At 45.7% G+C, this 21,187-nt stretch overlaps 2 protein-coding genes across 20 annotated transcripts in view; both read right to left on the bottom strand.

Moving 5' to 3' along the window:
• TIAM2 (TIAM Rac1 associated GEF 2) overlaps positions 1 to 9,009 on the bottom strand; it is a 230,158-nt gene extending 221,149 nt beyond the window's left edge. For 3 of the 6 annotated variants that reach the window (XM_081529192.1, XM_081529197.1, XM_081529202.1), the window contains exon 1: positions 8,773 to 8,985. The gene's annotated coding sequence lies outside the window, so the exon portion shown is untranslated. The other 3 variants (XM_081529173.1, XM_081529179.1, XM_081529199.1) reach the window with 2 other exon arrangements.
• A 3,826-nt stretch (positions 9,010 to 12,835) lies between these two features.
• SCAF8 (SR-related CTD associated factor 8) overlaps positions 12,836 to 21,187 on the bottom strand; it is a 212,560-nt gene continuing 204,208 nt past the window's right edge. For 6 of the 14 annotated variants that reach the window (XR_014065147.1, XR_014065145.1, XR_014065143.1 and 3 more), the window contains 2 exons: positions 16,765 to 16,957; positions 12,836 to 13,283 (listed from right to left, as the gene is read on the bottom strand). The gene's annotated coding sequence lies outside the window, so the exon portion shown is untranslated. Of the gene's footprint in view, positions 13,284 to 13,867; positions 14,007 to 16,727; positions 16,958 to 21,187 lie in introns of all 14 variants that reach the window. The other 8 variants (XR_014065138.1, XR_014065148.1, XR_014065152.1 and 5 more) reach the window with 4 other exon arrangements.

Raw genomic sequence — 21,187 nt, 5'->3', positions numbered from 1 at the left:
TGGATCAATCTGAAATAAGTAAAATTGTACTGCATTTCTCTGTGGATAACCTCCAAATCTCGTGCCCAACCTTGGCAAAAATTAACCAACATGGTTAGGTACGCACAACCTTATACAAGTCATGTCATATGAGAATCCTGCGGCAGAAAGATGTAGGGAAAGGAGACCTAGGCTCGGCTCTCCATGCGCCCTCTCCAAGTCAACTGTCCTAAGAGTACAAGTCTCCCCTGAAGGGCAGAGTTTGTCGAGATACAATCAAAGAGCCACCCGCCACAGCTCAATGTGCTTCGATAACTGCACCTTCAATCTCCAGAAACATCATGTCAGAGTGACTTTCAGGAACCTGCACTCCCAAAGGGATATTTATACAGATTCAAGCTTGAGAACTCCTATCACTGGCTTCATCTTTCTCCATCTGGAAGAGACGGTAACGAGGCAACCATTCTCTCTAGAGTCTCTTCTGGCTTCTCTTCACAGTCTGTCCTATTAAGACTCAGCAGAGCCATCATTTATCAACATTCTCATATAGCTTTACCTTGGCCCAATGTATATACCTTCTACATATATTCTACCTGGGGACTTTGTGCTACATCTCCTCTATGTGGCTCCTCTGTTTGTATCTATCCTATGCTGCTATTTTGCTCCACATATATTCTAAATGGCTACTTTGTTCTGCATCTTTTCTACATGGCTATTCTGTTTATATATATGCTGCATGGCTACTCTGTGCCACATATATTCTATATGAGTACTTTGTTTACCTATATTCTACCTGGCTACTCTGTTTATTCTATGCAGCTATTTTGCTCCACATATATTCTATGTGGCTACTTTGTTCTGTCTCTATTCTACATGGCTACTTTGTTTATATATATTCTACATGGCTATTCTGTGGTACATATATTCTACATGGCAACTTTGTTTACATATATTGTATGCCTGCCCCGCTCTCCATATCTTTATCTTCAATGCCTCCCTTACAGCACTGATCTCTCTGTTAATTTTGCATTCATTCTTCTAGTTCACACTGAATTCCCCTCCATCCAATTCCAGAGGCTTTGAAATCCATACTATCCACAGCCCCCAAGATTACAGGTAATTACCTCCTAGTATGTCTAATTACACATTCTGGATATACCAAGACCCAACAGGCTCACAGATCCTGCCTTCCTTACTAGTGCTGGGTGATGGTTACCTGTCATCTAGAAAGGCTCAAATGCTAGTGAGCATAATAGCATAATATAAGTGCCATTCTAAAATTTTTATACATTTTTATTCTGCTTTCATATATCCTATCACGGTACAGAATCATTGAGTTTTGTAGCTGAAAGGATCTCGAAAAGTCATTTAGTCCAATGTGACTTCCCTGGCCACCAAAGTTGCAAATTAGAAAACAGAAACCCAGAGAGAATGTCCTGTTGTGTTCAAGATCGCACAGCTATTTTTGGCAAAACTACCCAAAATGCAGAGCTCTTAAATCTACCCAAAACCCAGAACTCCAGCTTTTTTTTTCAATATAGCATGATTATTACCTCTGACTGGACAATACCAAGAATCGTTCAAACAAACACAAGTATCTTTCAAATAGTTAATTCCTTGTTGCTTATCAGAATGGAGAAAAGTGAAGGCATTGATAAAAGTCATGTATGTTCCAGAACACTTCAAAAAGCAAACCTTATGGATTGATCCCTTTTACATTATTAATAAGGACTCCAACTGAGAAGGGATTAAGTATGCAGATACACATATAACCACTGTTTGGAAACACAGCCATTCAGAAGATGAATTCCAAAAATGGTGAGGACAGAGTGGTAACATTTCAAGAAAAGATGAGGTGTTAGGAAAAGACCAGGGAGAGCCTGAGAACGATGACATGTGAGGTGGGCCCGGGGGCTGGAGGAAACCGGTGCTCTCTAGTTATAACAACAAAATTCTGATACAGAAGACACTTTTTTTTTAAGTGAGCTGCTCTCGGGGGTTGGAAGTATATATAGTGAATGGATCCATTCTGTGGTATTTCTCATCTTCCACATCTTTTGTACAATGAAGTTATTTCCCCACATGACATGCAGTGCACTTCCCAACGAGAAATTCAACAGACAGTTATGAAGGGAGCATTACAACTGATGACTGTAGTTCCATAGAATGATTAGGATCTTCCAGAGGGCAAGTTCAAAATGGACCCATTTAATGAGTAAATATTTCAGTTTCCGGTTTGGCTAACATTCATCAAGGCTTCATGCTTTCATATGGTAGGTACTGATCCCACAAGTTCAAATGCCATCAACACACACGATAACTTAATTCATTTCAGTGTATTCCAGATATGGTCCTCCTTGGTTTCTGTTCATATGTATAAATGCTCTCTTCTGAAACCATAGTAAAATCCATTTTAAACCAGTCTCATGCCTGTCCACAGTGGTAAGGGTAAATATGACTATTATTCTATCAACCATCATCCTAGCACTTTCTCCTGAAGAGGAAAATTAATGAGAGGAATTTGACACCTCAGCTGTTAGAGGACACTGGCAATCACTAGAGAACAATTTTATTTTCTCCTTGAAGAATCTAAGGCCCTCCAATGTTTAGCCAAGTTGCCAAATGAGTAAAAAGTGTATTCCAGACCAGAGTCCATATTAATACACAGTAAAATGATGTTGCTACTATTCCACACTTAAGATGGAGAAAACTACTATTTTTTTGCACATTATTGATAAAGTCCACTTAAAGATTCAAATATTTGGCAAAGGATCACTCAACTTCATAATCATGGAACAACCTCAAACATGAAGAAATATGAAAACAATTTTAATGGACACTTCATGCATTCTATCAACCACCATTTAAGAGTGGCCTTTAAGGCACCACGTTGGCCTTGGAAGAGGTACAAAAACAAAGTAAGCCCTCATCCCACAATGAACGCCACTACTGATACAGACCACATACAAAGTGCCTGGAAGCACAAAACAGAGTACGTCATGCTCCGAGAAAAGGCTTTGCTGAGTCTCAATGAATGATGAGAAATAGTTGGCCAAACAGGGAAGAAACATCAAAGGGAAGGCCAGAGAGATGCAAGGCAATGGAAAACGGGTGGACTGCGGCCTCCACTTTGCAGCCCAACTCACAGCTCCATGCTCACTATCCTTGTTTTACATCATTTGATAAAGCCAATCCCATCCACAGGAAAGGAAGAACTAATGCTTCCCCAACTCTCATCCTGGCACACACGGTTCTAAGCACCCTATGTTAATTACTTCATTAATTTCTCAATTCTCCAAACAATCTTCTATGAAGAAAGCACTGCTGTCACCTTCCTTGTAGATGAAAATCCTAACACGGAGAACACTCTTCACAAGACAAAAAGCTACTTTGAATTTAAAAAACAATAAAATGTTGCACCAAAATTCATCCCTATAAAGACCCTTTAAAGGATTTTGGATATCCTTAACTTTTACCAGTTTTAGTTTTCCAAGCTTATTTACTACACAATTTCCCAAACTATTGATGCCAAACTCCAAAATTCTAGGTTTCTACCCTACTCCCAACGCAAAGCAATCACTTAGTAATGGGAACTCTTGAAGAGCCATGTTCAGAGAGACAGGCTCAGAAATGTAACCAGTGGATTTAAGAGAAACCTTGTAACCCAACACCACTGACAACACAATGAAAGTTGCAGCCCAGATTCTGTTCCTCAATCTGCAAACCTTCTAACTGGAAACAAAGCAGACCCATTTCCAGCTGGACAGAACAACCGGAGAGGAGTGGGCTGGATCCCAGATCAGACCAAGTCCAAGATAGGAAATACATTAGATGCTCCTGGCAAGGAAGCTTCTCGGGCACCAGCCTGCGTCTACTGGCCTCAGTCTGTTGGGAGGGCTTCAGATAGGGCACTTTTTGTTCCTTCTTAAAATTCTGAACTCATAAAAGCTTTCAGATTCTACACTGTTTTTATTAAAAATCCTCAATTCCTTTACAATTACAGGCACGTGAACAGTTGAGAGAGGATGGGCGAGAGGAAGGAACACACAGTCAGACAGGCTCAAATCGCAGCAGTGTGACTTCCTGTGTGAACCTGGATGAGGGGCCCCCCCACAGACCCCCAACCTTCTCCTGCGTTGCTGAGGTTGTGATGTGAAGTCTGTGATCGTTCTTAGCGGAATCCATTGTCCCCTGCACTCTTACCTGCCAAGTCCATCCCACCCCCTTCAAATCTCAGGACTCTGTCCCCTTATGTGTTTCGACCACCTTATTCACACTGCCTATGACCATATGCCCAATTTTGACTGATCATTTTTCTGCCAGTCTGGTTTTCTTAAATCCACTCATCACACTTGCTTTTACATCATTTGCCTTTCTTTTCTATGTGAAGTTCTCTTACTGACCTTCAGAGACTAAAAATACTCAACACATTTTGTGCTTCTGTTAGTCGCTCAGTCATGTCCAACTCTTTGCGACCCCCACGAACTTGAGGCCTGCCAGGCTCCTCTGTCCAGGGAATTTTCCAGGCAAGAATACTGGGGTGGGTCGCCATTCCCTCCTCCAGGGGATCTTCCTGACCCAGGGATTGAACCCCAGGTCTTCTGCGTTGCAGGCAGATTCTTGACTGTCTGAGCCACCAGGAAATCCTAAACTCAAAGTAACCATTACTGTGTGCATCAGTGCTAAGTCGCTCTGTTGTTTTTCTGACTCTCTGCAACCCCACTGACTGTAGCCCACCAGGGCTCCTCTTTCCATGGGGCTCTGGGCGAGAACACTGGGCGGGATTGGCCTGCCCTCCTCCAGGGGATATCCCAACCCAGGGATTGAACTCATGTCTCTTACCTCTCCCACATGAACAGGCTGGTTCTTTACCACTAGCGCCACCTGGGAAGCATTTCAGGGGTCACCAAATACTTATCCCATGTGGAAGGGTAGTAGCTGTTGAGGCTTCCGGTTTCCTCCTCATTCCACAAGAGCCTTGCTGTTCTACTCAGAGGAAGAAACCAGGTGATATACAGAGAGCTCAGCACAGTACCTGGGAGGCACTTCCTGCCACAGACTCTAACTCTTCTTACTCCCTCGGTGTTCCAAAGTTTGCAAAGAGCTTTCATATGTGTGAGCTCACTTGCCCCTTCTACCAACTCAGACTCAGGAGGTTCCAGAAAGAAACTGAGGTTGGTGATGTTCAAGGGTATCAGAAAGAAGGCTAGTTTGTGGACAGACCTACTGATTCCAAACCCTTAGGTTTTCTACTGATGCCTCTTGGGTCAGGAGTTCTGGCTTCTTTTATAGAAAGCAATTCCTACCCATCTCCTCCATCAAGTTTATCCAACACTGTTATTGAATTTAAGAAATACAAACACATGGGCCAAATTCCACTATATAGGACTCCAAAGGACTTTGGTCTGTGCTATATCAAATAATTATTTTAAATAAGTAAGCTTTCAACTAGCTTGTCCATTCATCATCCAGCAAACATTTATCACCTGCCTACTTCAACAAGGCATTGTGTTTGGGGATGGGAATCCTCCCTTGCCATGAGATATTATAATTAGTCTATGCCTTAAATATTTCCCAACTGAAACCAACACTGGAAGATATAGAAGCTCGAATACAAAGAGCACTTGAATAAATAAAGCAATGAACTAAGAGACAGAAAATCTGAGTGCCTGTCTTGGCTGTTGCCCCTAGCTGAGCTCTGTGATCTGGGACAGGTCCCTGGTACTAACTTTCCTTACCTATAAAATGGAGAAATTGGGCCATATTATCTTTAAAGTTATTCTGTGCTATGAATTCTAGAGATTCCAGGATTCTATATGATTATCAAGTTCTTTTGATATGTAATGGTATATGATTTTATATATTTTTTAAGTCTTGGTGAGATGGTCCACATATTGACTTTAGCTTGAAAAGTATCTCCAGATTGCCCACAAATGGTTAGAAGTTTTTAACAACACACAAATTTGGAGCATTTTTAAGAATCTTACAGCCAACTGAGTTTTCAAATTGCCCCATATAAAAACTGCATTTTTTCACGTGTAAATTGCAATCCTAAATGCTGATCTCATTTGGAGAATCTAAATAAATCTGATTCAAAGCCTTTTTTCTTTCTTCTTTCAATTCTGTGATATGTCACTTTAAGATGACTTTAGTGCTTATGTACAACATGGCGCTTCATCCAATGTACTAGCACATGTTCACGTGAGCAAAGCTCTTTATGGCCTTACTTTTAAGAGTCCTGTACTCTCTCTCTCAGCACATCATGATTAGATGGATAAACCTTAGTGCCTTGAAAGGCAGTCAGCTGAGGAGGCCCACCACGTGTTGGCACACGTCTTTGACGCCCACCTGTGAATTCATTCCCCCAGATTCTCCCCTGTAATCAAGGAGAAGACATTTAAGAATCACTTGAACAGCCAGACATAAGCGCAAACCAAAGCCCATTCCTATATCCTGACTTATACAAGAAATCTGCCCCCAAACTCCTGCTTCCTAGATGTCTGTAGAGATGATGCTTTCTTTTCTCTCATTTAAGGAGCCTTAACTCAGCTCCTAGGGGCTTCCCTGGTGGCTCAGAGGTAAAAGAGTCTGCCTGCAATGCGGGAGACTTGGGTTCGATCCCTGGGTTGGCCAGTCAGTCTCCATGGTGGGTGCTGAGCCTAGGAGCAGAGAGAGGGTGAAGCAAGACCACAACCAGCCCACAATGGACCTTCAGGTAAACTAGAGAAAGTGGCTTCTTCCAGTGGAGAGGCAGGCACCAGGGGCCTGTGAAGTGGTGCAAATTGGATTTCAGCCTCCACTTGCCCATTGGACAGGATGACCTTGTACAGTGAACAACTCTCACAATTTTACAAGATGACTTCCCTGTGGATTCAGACGGTAAAGAATCTGCCTGCAATGGAAGAGACCTGGGTTCGAGCTCTGCGTCAGGAAGATCCCCTAGAGTAGAAAATGGCAACCCACTCCAGTATTCTTGCCTGGAGAATTCCATGGACAGAGGAGCCTGGGAGGCTACAGTTAACGAGGCCGCAAAGAGTTGGACACAACTGAGCAAGTAACACGCATGCACACAAGCATGGCCAGGGGTGTTACAAAAAACAAACTGTTTTAGTAGAGATACTGACTACTAGAGAAGAAAGAGCTTAACTGCCCAGCAATAATGAGGGAGGAGAGCCTGCTGGAGAAGGGATGTGACTGACACATGACGGACGTGTGGGTAATCAACAGATGGATGAATGGAGTAAGAACAGTATAAACAGAATGTTCATTCATTCCAGACAGTGGTCTGGAAATGACAACTTGGAAGGCGTCTGATGAGTCTGAGTGTGGGTGTAAGGGGAGAGGGAGGGAGAGGTGTGTGTGTGGGTGTAAGGGGTTAGGGAGAGACGTGGGGGAGAGTCAGGACAGGAAGCTGGAAAGGCAGGCAGAGGCCAGATGATGAAGCATTTTATACATAGGCAAATTAAGGTGCTGAAATTTGATTCTGACACCATTAGGGGCTCTTTTTGCCACTGTAAATAATAAACTCTTCAATTATACCTTGCCCTGTTTTTAACATTTACCAATCACAAAGTAATTAGGGACTCTGATTCCAAAGCAAGAAGTTTCATCCCATAAACTGAGCAAGTAAAAAGTCAGTGGAACAGAAGTTTGCTTTTACAACTGCATCAATCTTAATACTACATTTTTAGAACATAAAAAACCTCAAAGAACACCAGACAAGCTCTATTGGTTATACTCAAATGTTAAGACCAGAAACTGAAACTTTATTTGGAGCCTAGGGCTGAAATATTTATAGCATATGGTCTGCACCTGTAAGACTAGGAAGACTTAAAGACTTATTAGCCACCCTCCAGCTTAAATCTGAGAGGGATTGGAGATATCCAGGTGCTGTCGGTTAAAATAATTTTGTCAGCGGCCTTTAAGGAAGGGGAGGTAGAACGGATGAATAAGCATGAGAAGAGAACCCCAAGACCTTGGCCACGTGGTGAATAAAGGTCTTATCGCGACCCAAGACTGCCTAGATTACAACTGTCACCAGGCAGCCTCTCCCGGGGCCCCCGAAGAGGCAACGCGAAGGGAATGATCTTCAGGACCAAGCCGACTCCCCTCCCCCCAGTTTAGTAAAGTTACCCCATTTTGCTATTTTAAAAAGTTAAGAAGCACAGGGAAGCTCAATATATTAAGTTTCACCGTGTCTTAAAGAGAAACGACCCCGGTGCAATCGTACCCCCCTCACCTTTGCGGCGGCGCCCCGGCCGTCGATTGTCGGAAGAATGGCCTCTTTTCTTTCCAAACAGTTTTTGGTAAATATGATCCGTTTGCGACACAACGTGTCGGTTTTCCCAGAAACTTGGCACCTGGGCCCCTCGGAGCGGAGCCGGGCGGGGGCGCGGCGGCGGGACTCCAGCCCTTCCGCCCGGCGGCCCCGGGGCTAGGAGGACCCTGAACTCGGAGATCCGAGCCGCCGGCGCTGGGGGCCGCTCTCCCAGGACCTTCCGGGCGCTGGGCCGCCGCACCCCCGAGGCCCCGACGCCCTACCGCGGGGGTCGGGAAAGCGTTTTCTCCGCGCCACCAGCCTGCGCGGGGTCCGGGGCGCGCCAGGGCGCCGCTCCCGGTGCTCCGGGCACCGCCGGCTGGGCGACCGCAGCCGCCACCCTGGGCTCACCGCCCGGGGCAGGCGGAGGAGGACGCGGGGAACAAAGCCGAGGAGGTGGGCCGCCTGCCCCAAGCCCCGGGCCGGGGTGGTCTGGGCTCGCCCTCACCCCACCCCCTCCCCATCGCCCCCCTTACCTGGGTGGAGAGCCCGACACCCGCCCGGGCCCCGATCGGCGACACGGCCGTTCCCGCGGGGTCCCGGGTGCGCGCGGGGCGGCGCCGGCCGAGTTGGAGAAGTTGCCGGGGTCACTTCGTCCACGCGCGGGCGCTCAGCCTCCGGCGACCGCGGCTACCCCACGCCCCGCGCGCAGCGCCTTTGGTGGCGAGAGGAGCCGCACCTTCCTCCCCGGGCGTTGGGCCCGCCTCCTCCCCGCCCCCGCCGCCCAGCCCAGCCCAGCCCACCCCCCACCATCCCCCATCCTCCCACCACCAAAAGCCCCCACCTCCGCCCCAGGCCGGCGCGCATCTGCAGCCTCGCCCTCCGAGCCAGCCCCACGACCCTCCCTCACCCGCTCCGGCCCCCGTACCCCGCGGTCGCCTACTGCCCTTTTCTTCTAGGACGTCCCCAACTAACCAACGGCGAGAACTCCGCGAGCTTCTAGTAAGCGCCTTCCTGTGCTCTGCCTGACATCGGGGATGCGAGGCGTTAAGATCCAGCTCCTTCCCCATAGAGCGGAGCGAGGGAAGATGCTAACTCGGGTACCTCTAAGGGCAGGAGCAGGCGGTATCTGAAGCTCCGCGCAGACAGGCGAGACTGCTCGTCTCCTAACCTTCCCAGAAGAGCGAGAGGGCGGGGACGGGAGGTTCAGGAGAATCCAGACCTTCCAGGTGAAAGCTGTAGAGTTGATTAGAGAAACCTGAGGCATCCAGAGGGCCCGGATGATGGAGAAGGGGTAGGACGCTCGCTCGGGAGAACCAGGAATGAAGGCTGTGTTGCCATGATTGCTGTCTCTGCCTTTACGAAGGCTCTCCCGGCTAAAAGACACGTGGAATCAACCTTCCCACACGACTACAACTTTTAGATCAAGTCCCAAGGATTTGCTGCGCTCAGACAGACCTGGCTCTCCATTTTCTACTGCCACAGGCTCTGCCCACACTGACCCCTCTCAGCTGCATAAACCCTCCCTGGTCCTGTCTCCAGTGGGGCTCACGTGACTCTGCCTCGGGGAAATGTCTCCCACCCCACTCACTCTCCAGTTCCCAACCCAAGCATCACGTTAGCACAGACCTGCCACCGTGGGATCTTTACATGCTTTTCACCCTGGCTTCTTGTGTCGTGTTTTTGCACACTTATTCCAAAAGAAAATTTTGTTCTGATCATTGCAGACTTGGGAAAGTAGAAGTAACCCAAATGTCTCCAACTACCCCCCCAACCCCCCTTCAAGGGACACCTTTCCAGGATAATCAGAGTCTGAGCCCCAACGTATGTGTTCCAGTCTGGGTCTAATCAGGAAAGAGAAACCACACAGTAATTAAGCAGTAAAAGTTTAATATCAAGATTTATTGGGACGTCCATGGTGGTCCAGCAGCTGAGACTCTGTGTTCTCAATGCAGGGGGCCCAGGTTCGATCCTCCATCAGGGAACTAGATCCCACATGCCACAACTAAAGCTCCCATGCAGGCAAATAAATAATAGGGGAAAAAATTAACTAGATGACAGGACTTGGAGCAATGAGAGGTTGACTAGTTAGAAGTGAAGAGAACTCAGAAGAGAATAGGGACAGCAGATACAAATGCTTTTTTTAAGCAGCCACACCCATGGGGCTGTGATAGAGCCTTCTATCCCAGCCTGAGACCAGACCCTGTTGGGGAGAAGGTGGCTCTGGCTCACCAAGTGCAGGGAAGTCACTGTGGTCTCATGCCAGTGGAACTTGCTGGAAATCCACCCCTAAAACTTACTGAAGATCGACCCCCTTGGGTGTGGGGAAGCTGTTCAAAGGGAGTGTCTTATGGAAAAGCACTTCCCTGCAAAAACTACCCAAAAGAGGTGCCAAAAGGAGCCGGTGGTCACTGGATGCCACCTGGCACTGCAGAACCCTGGTATTGAAGAAATAGTGCAGGAACCAGTCGAGAGAGGTCCCAGCAACCAGCAGGCAGAGCTGTGCCCTCTCACAAGGTCTCCCCGACGCCCTGCACTGATAACGCTAAACCACAAACCAGCTGGCAAAAAGAAGGCAAAAAGGGTGAATTTGGAGCTGACAGGCCATGAGTCAGTGACTGGCATACTATGTACCCTCAGGAAAGTCCAGGCATTGTCCAATTTCCCCTCCCCAAGTATGCCTACACGTTCTAGATGACCACTGTTACCTCTCCAAGTCTCACCCTACTACCCTTTCTTCCTTCCGCCCACCGTTTTGTTCCTGACTCCCACTCCCTCTGCTGCAAGCTGTCTCAGCATTTTCTCCTATGGCTTTACAAGGGGGAGGCCAGTTTCCCTGCCCAGCTTCTCACACCACTGCTGTGACCACGTTGAGAGGGTCAACAAAATTGAACAGACATCTTGGGGCAACAGAAAGGGAATTACAGAAGGGGAAAATAAAAGAGCTGAAACCAAATAATGATCCCAAAGATGCAAAACCATCCAGAGCATCTCTCTCCTGCACCCAAGCCCCCAACAGGTCCCCCACCAGAGTCCAGGATGAAATGCTATCAGGGCCTAGTGAGAGAGGCCTCAATCTTAGCCCCATTCCATTCAATAAAAAAATAATAAATCTGCAGAGATGAAGCTCTGTCTGTAGTAAAGGTGAGCATTCACATCGTTAGGGAGAGAAATTTCACCCTCCAGGACTAAAACTTGCTCAGTAATTAATCCATTTATGGAGACTTGACTAGCCACCTGGCCTTGTACCAGGTCGTGGGTATATAATCAATGTCATCGTTACAATGTGAGGAGATGCATAGTAAATAAATCATTCTACGAACAGTTCTTTTTATGTCTCTGCTAAAGATGCAGAGCGCATAATAATGAGTTAATCCAGCTGTAAGGGATGACTGAGTTGGATCCATCGATCCAGGTGAAGGGAATGGTTAATTTGAAGCTCTGAGGTGGGACAGAGCTGGGCCCGTCAGAAAGGGAGTAAGGACAGAACCACCAGCGAGGAGGCCAAAGAAGAGCCAGTCACGCATGCTCTTGTAGGCATGTTAAGAATTTCGGATTTTATCCTTAGAACAATGAGAACCTTCTGAAGGTTTTAAGCACCAGTGTAGCTGGAGGGTGAAGGGGGGAGGGTGGGGCAGGGGTGGGGAAGAAATTGGAGGCTCTGTTTGGGAAGAGTGTGCGGAGAATATATGAGACTAGTGTTCAGAACAGTTTGGACCTAGAGACGAAGACAGAGAAATAACTGGCCGGGAGAAATAAGGTCTAACCCAGGGCCTGGCTGAGATCCCGCTGGGAAAGACTGGGCAGAGACAGGACTCTCGTGAGATGGAGTCCAATCAGCAAAGACAGCTGAGGGGGAAGAGTCAGGGACCTGGGAGACCATCAGGAAGTTATCATCTTCGGTAAGAAGCAAGATCACTTCCCTTTAGAAATACTAAAGGCCCAATTAAAGCAAATCTACCTACTCCCAAAGATATATTCAAACTGAATCTCCACAAAGACCAGAACAGCCTGGTTTTTAAAAAAAGGCAAGCCCCAATGTTCTCACCGTCCACTCACACCATCGCCACCAAGATGCTTCAGTTATAGCATCCTAATATTTACTAGAAAGTTAAAAATAATGTTAGCTATAACTCCACTCCCTAGGGAAAAAAAAAAAACTGTTCTGTCATATTCTTTTGCAGACTTTTCACACTTAAATTACTCAAATCTAATTTTCTTGAAGGGATCAACCCAATTCATCTTTTTACCCTCAGTGATTTTTTATGTTCTCTGGCACCTAAAGGGTGTCTAGCAATGTTCGCAGAATTGAAATTTGTTGCCAAAATCTTTCGTTGGACTTTCTGGTAGCAGGACACTGAGTCGACGGCTCCAACAAACAAGTCATCTTTCCTCTGTTCTATGTCAAAAAGAGTTTTCTTAAAACACCTTTCTAGTTTCTTGGAACTTTTCTGTGTGTTTTGGAAGTTGCGGTTTTTTGTTCTCTTTTCTCCCTCTCCCAGAACCTAAGGAAAGAGAGTCTTCTTTGCCAAGTAAACTCTCTGCCTCAGCCTGGGCCTCGCTGGTTACAGAAATGACATTAGACACACACAATGGTAATACCACTCAAGAATGGCTGCATTTAATACCTTTCTCCACGGAGCTCAAATTCACTTTTACGGCCTGTTTGTGGGCGAGAAGCAGGATTCTAGCGATGGTTACTTCCTCTAAGAGCTTTTCTATTACTTCATGCCCTGAATTAACAGGCTCCATGCAGCCTCCCTCGCAGCGCCCCAGGATCCAGTAAACAGACAAAGATCACACTGACTCCAGCCCAGCGTCTCCCCGGCACAGGCAGGCAGTGTTGCCAGTGGGTCAGGCTAACTTTGGAGAAGTCGAGATTTCCCGGGGCGGGGAGGTTGGGGGGCTTGGTTGGGGGGGTCAGGTAGCCTTTTCAAGAGAGGCTGCAGCTCCGCTTTCTGAAGATCACTGGCCCAGTGCAAATAGTTTGTTTCAGCTGGCTGTTCCAGGAGCTTGCACGAGCCACTTTACAGCACTTTCCCAACTCCTGAAAGAAAGAAGGCATTAGGCCTGATTACAATTCCCAAAAGCTGCGTATACCCTGATAATCTGGATCCACTCTGCACTGCCTGCAAACCAGTTGCATGTGTGTCTGATGGGGCGGGGGGGGGGGGAGCGGCACATCGCTCATACGGGTGATGGACTTTTCTTTCTCTTGGATTCATTTGACCCATTTTTCCTTCCCACTAACAAGCAGCTACAGAGTGGAACTAATCTATTCTTGAAAGAAAAAAAATGAAAAAAGGTAAGATTACTATCCCATAATAAAAGGTCTATGCTTTTCAGAAGGTTGCTCAAGATTCCAGGTCTAAAAAACACATTTAATCCTGCAAAGAATCTCTCTTGGCCAGGGCTGATGCTGTCTCTACTCCAGCCCTGAGATGGAAAGAGGAGACAGAGGTCCTCGGTGCTTCCTGGAAAGCACGCTACTCCTACATTTGTGAGTGAGCTTTGAGCGGATCAGCCCAAGTTACCAACGCCCTGGTCTGGCTTCTGTGTAACTCACATGTGGACAACCTCCAAGACCAGTGAAAGACTTTTAATCTTGGGTTTCACCCTCAAAAGACATACCCTTGAAAAAACAATGCCTGTGATATTGATTGTTTTTGTTGTTGTTGTTGTTTGGGGTTCGGTTCGGTTTTGTTCTCTTGGCGCAGTAGTGCGGCATGCAGGATCTTAGCTTCCTGACCGGGGATCAAGCCCGTGCCACCTGCAGTGGAAGAGTGGAACTGCAACCATCGGACCACCGGGGAATTCCCTGATTGTTCCACGCTGACAAAACTCATGTTATTGTAAGTTTGTTTCATTTTCTATAACTTATGAAATCTGATAAGCATATCTGAAAATGTAAAAGTATTTTCTGAATCACCATAAAATATCAATTTTAATGCTTATATACCTTAAAGATGTCCAGTCAATTCTTGTTCGACAGATGGTTATGTAGCCAGCCTTTATTTTCACTGGAGCCCTCAGCTAAGGAAATGTGTTTGCTGAACCCATAAACTCTCCATGAAATGCAAGACATACAAAACATGAGCACGCCTTTTCTCTCAAGTTTCCCTTTATGGCCCCGAGTTCCATGTTTTCAATTCCCTCATCCCATTAAACTTGTTCTTGGACTTCGTCGCAGGATCTCTAGTTGGACTCTTCCTGAATTCCTCGTACTTCCTCCCAGCCCTGTTCACTATGTTGCGTCATTTCTATTTGCCCCTCAACAGCATAGTCTTCCTAACTTTCTGTTATGTAAGTGCTGCTTATTATTATTATTATTGAAAGTATTAGGGGTTTGGAGTTTGGATGTCACAGTTCTAAGTGAGTCGGAAAGGAGGAAAAACAGATCAACTTCGTTCATGGGCTAAAACAATTTAAGCGATGTCTGAAGTTGAGGGTTGTTGGCATGGAGCCATCTGGTACATGGACAAGATCTTCACATGGGAAGTGAGTTTTGAACTTAAACTACGTAGAGAATGGATTTCCACTATTATGTTAGAACTAGCAGCTTTCTCCTCATAAGTGGAGCTATGAAATCCATTTAGGTATGCGGGTGTGGGGGTGGTGCTTGTTGTTTAGTCACTACGTAATATCCGACACTTTTGCAACCCCATGGACTGTAGCCTGCCAGGCTCCTCTGTCCATGAGATTTCCCAGGCAAGAATCCTGGAGTGGGTAGCCATTTCTTTCTCCAGGGGATCTTCCTGACCTAGGGATCGAACCTGCATCTCCTGCACTGACAGGTGGGTTCTTTACCACTTGAGCCTGGGAAGCCCATACCCGTGAGTAGTGAGAATAAACCACATTAACTCTTATGTACCGCCTCTAATAGTTACTATTTGATGATGATATATAATTTGTGGGTTTCAGTTTCAAAGCTAGGGTATTAAATGAGCTAAAACTTGACCTTGAGCTCAGATTTACACGTTTGCCAATTTCTCCTTGGTCCAATATATCTCAAAAGAAAGGAAAAGAAAGTCTTAGGGTATCCTATAACAATAGTAAATTGTTTATCAAATGCATCCTATAGTAAATGTTCATCAAATGCATCCTATAGTAAATGTTTATCAAATGCATCCTACAGTAAATGTTTATCAAATGCATCCTATACATTGCATACTTACATATATATGAAATAAACATATGTGCATGTCAATACATATAGACTTAACTTGATTCTTTTAAACAGCTTCTTTCCAATGCATTTTTAAAAATAAATTTACAAACTTTAGTAACAGAATGAGGAAATCATGTCACGCAGGAAAAAATCTGCCTTTTAAACATTGTGTCTAGAACTTCACATAAATACTTCTTAAATGAACAGATACATAAATTAATAAATCTTTATTGTTTAATTGGGACAATAATACCCTAACTTCATGGCTACTGTTTGGTTTTTCACCCAAACTTTCTCATTAGAAAGGTTAAATAAGCCATAAGCTTTAAAATCCACATACCGGGCTTTTAAATTAGATATAGTTTTTGATAGGACTATGTATAATCTTTCTATAAGAAGGTAGGTCTGTATCTTTATACTGTAAAGAATACCTCTCCATAAAAAAAAATTTGGTTTTAATCATTTTGGCATTGCAGGGTTCTTTTCTAGATTTTAAAACTACCACCACCATTTGCAATGGTCCCCCCAAAGTTACAGGATTAATGAAGTCTTTTCCCTGGTATTGTGTTAAGAGTTTTAAAACCATTCCTATTTTACCATTTTTTTAAAGAAGAAGAAAGAAAAAAAAAAGCACTTTGTTGTTGTCTACTCTTCATGCTTCTGGAATACCCTTCCCCCTCTCCCAAGAAGGGATGGGAACTCTGTTTGCATATTTTATTATTTCACGTCATTGGAATGAGAGTCTCGGCAAACACACTTTCTCTTGTGCAATTCCCTAATGAAAACAGACAGCTTGTTTTGAACAAGCAGCCCCCAGAACAGGAGAAGCAGAAGCTGGTGCAGGAGCTGACTGGGGTTTCCTCTGGCCTCACAGATGGTCCTTATCAGCTGAGTATACACTCCCAGCCCCCAGGGCCATGAGAGAACTTATAAAGCAAGTTTTCAAAAATATTTATTCTTTATTTATTTGGCTATACTGGGTCTTAGTTGTGGCATGTGGGATCTAGTTCCCTGCCCAGGGATCGAACCCGAGTCATGTGGGATCTAGTTCCCTGCCCAGGGATCGAACCCGAGTCCCCGGCACTGGGAGCATGGAGTCTTAGCCACAGGACCACTAGAGAAGTCCCTATAAAGCAATTTTGGATTCTTTGAAATAGAGGGACTTAATTTGTCACATGGTTTCAACAATTTCTTGCTTCAAGTACCATTTCCTACAACAGGATATCATCAATTTGTGCAGAGTCCTACATGGACCTGAAATTTAACTGAGAAAGGCACCCAGTCCTGATGACTCTTGTTAACCAGCAGTGTTCTCGTGGCTACCAGCTCATGCAGAAACCCAAGGACATGCCAGATTTACCTACTGCAGGAAGAAGTGGTTGAGAAATCCATCTTCTTTTCACTATGATGAGGTAATGAGAAACATGCCATCCTGAAGAAGTACTAGAGGGACTTTTGTGTCTCCCCAGCATCACCCCAAGGGCAAGGTGAACACAGCAGTGATTGACGGGCAGTGGTGGAGACCTGCTGTTAGCTTATCCGTCTACCAGCTCCTGTGAAAACAAGCCAGTGAACAAGCCATAAGTCTACGAGTCATTCATGAACTCCCTTCTATTTTGAAAATGTAGTTCATGCTTTCTAACTGTCATTATTATGACATGGATGAGGCTTCCCTCATAGCTCAGTCAGTAAAGAATCTGCCTGCAGTGCAGGAGACCCGGGTTTGATTCCTGGGTTGGGAAGATCTCCTGGGGAAGGAAATGGCAACCCACTCCAGTATTCTTGCCTGGGGAAGCCCATAGATAGAGGAGCCTGGCAGGCTACAGTCCATGGGATTGCAAGAGTCGCACACGACTGAGCGACTAAACCACCAACCATGACATGGATGCTCATTGAATATTGGCTCTTGATGACTACAATGACCTCATCTTCGGGCATATTGGAAGCTGGCCATGGCCTTCCTCGTTCCATCCTCATCTCTTCTCAATCCCAGGACAGAAATCGCACAATCAACAACGGTTGGCTGTTGCTAAGAACTTAAGCTATGAACTTTCTCTGGAGATATTTGTGCTTTAATTGTAAACCTAATGATGCCTTCAAGAAGCAGAGGAATGATGCTACATGACGGATCTCAGACACTCGTAGAAGCAAGGAGACAATCTGCCTGAGGAGACCTCCCTGGAGCTCTTCAATCCCCCCAACAGGTCCACCCTGATGGTACACATTTATACGAGCAAACACTGTAACTGTCACTAATTCCTTTCCTGGTGAGACCTTGACCTGAGCTGTTTTTTGTTTTTAACTGCAAATTAAACTTGGCGATAAACTGTATCTATCTCCTCAGTTGCTGTGAATTCTGACTCAAGCCAGTTCAGGCTAGCTTAATGAAATAAGAACCAGAAAAGCAAATGCTTTCTGGCAGTTGCCTTGTGTCCTGATGTACGGAGCTTGGGCCTCCCTGGTGGCTCAGCGGGTAAAGAATCCGCCTGCAATGCGGGAGACCTGGGTTTGATCCCTGGATTGGGAAGATCCCCTGGAGAAGGAAAAGGCTATCCACTCTAGTATTCTGGCCTGGAGAATTCCATGGACTGTGTAGTCCATGGCATCGCAAAGAGATGGCCACAGCTGAGTGACTTTCACTTTCACAGAAGGCAATTGATGCAATATGAACTCAGGGAATTCCTACATGGAGAGAAGCAGATGAGGGCCGCCCAGATATAAAGGGAACATGAAAGGTAACCTGGAAAGGAATATAACATGAGCTCAATGCCTGAGTTCCATATAAAATGTGAAGACATGTACAGAAATGTAATGTCTTCCCTTTTCCATAACTGAACACAACTTGGTTTACCAGCCCCCATTTCCAGTTTGCAGTTGTATTCATTCCCAAGGGCTGCCCTGGAAAAATGTCCACATACTGTGTGGCTTTAAATAACAGAAACTTATCGTCCCATAGTTCTAGAGGCCAGAAGCCTGAACTGAGTGTCCACAGGGCCGGGCCTCTATGAAGGCTCAGGAGAGAATCTCTTTCACACTGGTACATTTTTCCAGAAATCCTCCGAGTTGCCCGGTTTGCAGATACATCATTCCCATCGCTGCCTCTGTTGTCACGTGGCATCTCTAACTGGGGCCCTGTCTCTGTTCTCCTGCCTTGTTTTGTTTTTTGCCCCACCATATTCAGGCTTCCCAGGTGGCTCGATGGTAAAGAATTCGTCTTCTAATGCAGCAGGCGAGTGTTCGATTCCTGGGTCGGGAAGATCCCCTGGAGTAGGAAATGGCAACCCACTCCAGCGTTCTTGCCTGGAAATGTTCATGGACAGAGGAGTCTGGTGGGCTACAGTCCACGGGGCTGCAGAGAGTCAGATACAACTGAGTGACTGAGCACAGCATGCAAGGATGGAACCTGTGTCCTCTGCAGTGGAAACACAGAGTCCGAACCCCTGGACCACCAGAGAACTCCCCCTCTTCTCCTCTTCTTAAAGAGACATCAGTCATATTGGATTAAGGCTGCCTCTAATGACCTCATCTCTGCTTGACTGCCTCTGCAAAGACTCTCTTTCCAATAAGGGCGCATGCATAGGTACCAGCCCTTCAACGTATCTTTTGAGGAGACGTGATTCAATCCACAACAGTCATGGAAAAGGAAATCTCACCCCTTCCAAGAAATTCAGTCCCTTCCAGTTTAAAAAACCTTCCTGTATTTTGCTGTTTCAGGGTTTTCCCCAGTTCCCAGTCCCTTTTCTTCTTCTCTCTGGAGGAGGCTGGGCATGGGTCGGGCCAGGTGAGAAGCAGGTCAGAGCCCACCTGGGTGAGGCACACTGACCCCAGTCTTTCTCAAGTCCCTCTTGCCTGGACCTAGGTGTGGACCTTGGTCTTTGTTGCAAATGCTGCCATCCTCTGTCCCACCCTGGGCCCTCATTGTTAGGACTCCACAGGCTGTGTCCCCCTTCTCTCAACTGGGAGGCCTCCTCCTGTCTGTGGGGCGGTTTTCAGCCTGGCTCTAAGCCTTGCAGATACAAAGAGGAACAGACAGGTTTGGGAAGGTCCCCCCGCCGCCCCCCGCTGCCACTGCGCTTGGAACCCCTGGGCGCATGGGACTGGAGAGCTGACCTCTGACTGTCAGCCTAGCACTGGCCTTCATTTATTTATTTTCAGTTCACTGCTCCACTCACTGGAAGGGGGCTTCCAAAAGCTTCTGTGGGCTAAACCAGAGGGACATACTTTGAGATCCCCAAGTTCTTATCCCCGTCTCCAGGGACAAGGCCCAAGGGTCAGAGGGCAGAACCCCACCCAGAGCTGCTCATCCTCCCTTCATCCCAGCTCAATCCCACCTCAGCCCAGGAAAGGCTGTCTCTGCTCAGTGCTTGGGGCTGGCCCTCAGGACACCAGATATGCTTATTCTACAGTTTCCCTCAGAACTGCCCCCAAATCAACAGTCTCATCCTTGACGCTAGGCTTCTGGATATAAAGGAATGGCTTATACTAGACCAACCCTTCTGATGCAAAAAAAAAAAAAGCTAGCAGGAAATCCAGATGAAACTTTATGCACACACACTCAAATGCTTGGGAGTCATCAAAGAGCTACCCAGACACTAAAGTCTTAAACCAAAATCCCTGAGAAAAAGGGGATTCTGGAGAGAGAAGCCCAGCATTTGAATTCCTCTTCCCTTTGAGGCGTTTTCCAATCATTAAGCTGTCAAAACAGTCAGAGAGAAAGTATCTGTGATAATCGACCCCATAAAGGTCTGGTACCCAGATAAACTCAGAGGAATCAATTCAAAAAAACCATCATTGCAATTTAAAAATAGGCAAAAGATTGAAGTGTTACTATATGAAAGAAGATGTTCCAAAAGCTAATAAACATTTTAAAAGATGCTCCACCTCAGTCATCAGGGAAATAATAATAATCATAAAAAAATAATATATGAGACCACAAAGAGACCCCACCATGTACCCTCCAAATGGCTAAAACACAAAAGACGACATCGTGTCAGCAAGGATATGTATGAATCTCATAAATTGCCTGTGGGAGTGTAAATTCATATAGTCACTTTGGAAAAACTTTTTGACAGTTAACTACAGAAACTGAATAGATGCCACGACCCAACAATTCTTCCCCAGTGTATACACTCAATGGAAGTGTGCACACCATTGGTATAAAAATGTTTCTGGAATCATTATTTGAAATAGCCCAAAGGAGAAACAACTCAAACATCCCTTAGCAGTAGAAAGGCTACATCAAGTATAGCATATTCATATTATGGAACTACTATAATTATTACTATACCGCTCAGTAAGGGAATCAACTCCTAGAAGAATCTTATAAGCAGACTGTTGTGAGAAAGAAGGTAGAAATAAATTATTAGGTACTACATGGTTCCATTTATATAAAGTTCAAAAATGTGTGTGTATGGCTCACTCAGTCATGTCTGACTCTGTGTGACCCATGAACTGTAGCCCACCAGATTCTCCAGGCAAGGATGCTAGAGTGGGTTGCCATTTCCTCCTCGAAGGGATCCTTCTGACCCAGGGATTGAACCTGTGTCTCCTGCATTGGCTGGCTAGTGGTTACTTGTGGTGACTATGTCAGGGGTGGGGGATGGGGGGAGGGCAGCAGGGAGGGAAATATTATGGTTATGTTCTGTTTCTTAAAGAGGACTGTGGTTACACAGGTGTGTTTATTTGAGTAAACCCACAAAACTGTACCATATGTTCAGTGCATTTTTCTGTATTTATGCAATTGTAATAAAAATGTCATTAAAACAAACATTTCTCAGATAGAC

Source organism: Giraffa tippelskirchi, chromosome 9, assembly GCF_054371585.1.
Source record: "Giraffa tippelskirchi isolate mGirTip1 chromosome 9, T2T-mGirTip1v1.2.pri, whole genome shotgun sequence".
NCBI classification, from domain to species: domain Eukaryota; kingdom Metazoa; phylum Chordata; class Mammalia; order Artiodactyla; family Giraffidae; genus Giraffa; species Giraffa tippelskirchi.
The sequence above is the reverse complement of the archived record's forward strand: the minus strand, read 5'-3'. Positions and strand labels throughout refer to the sequence as shown.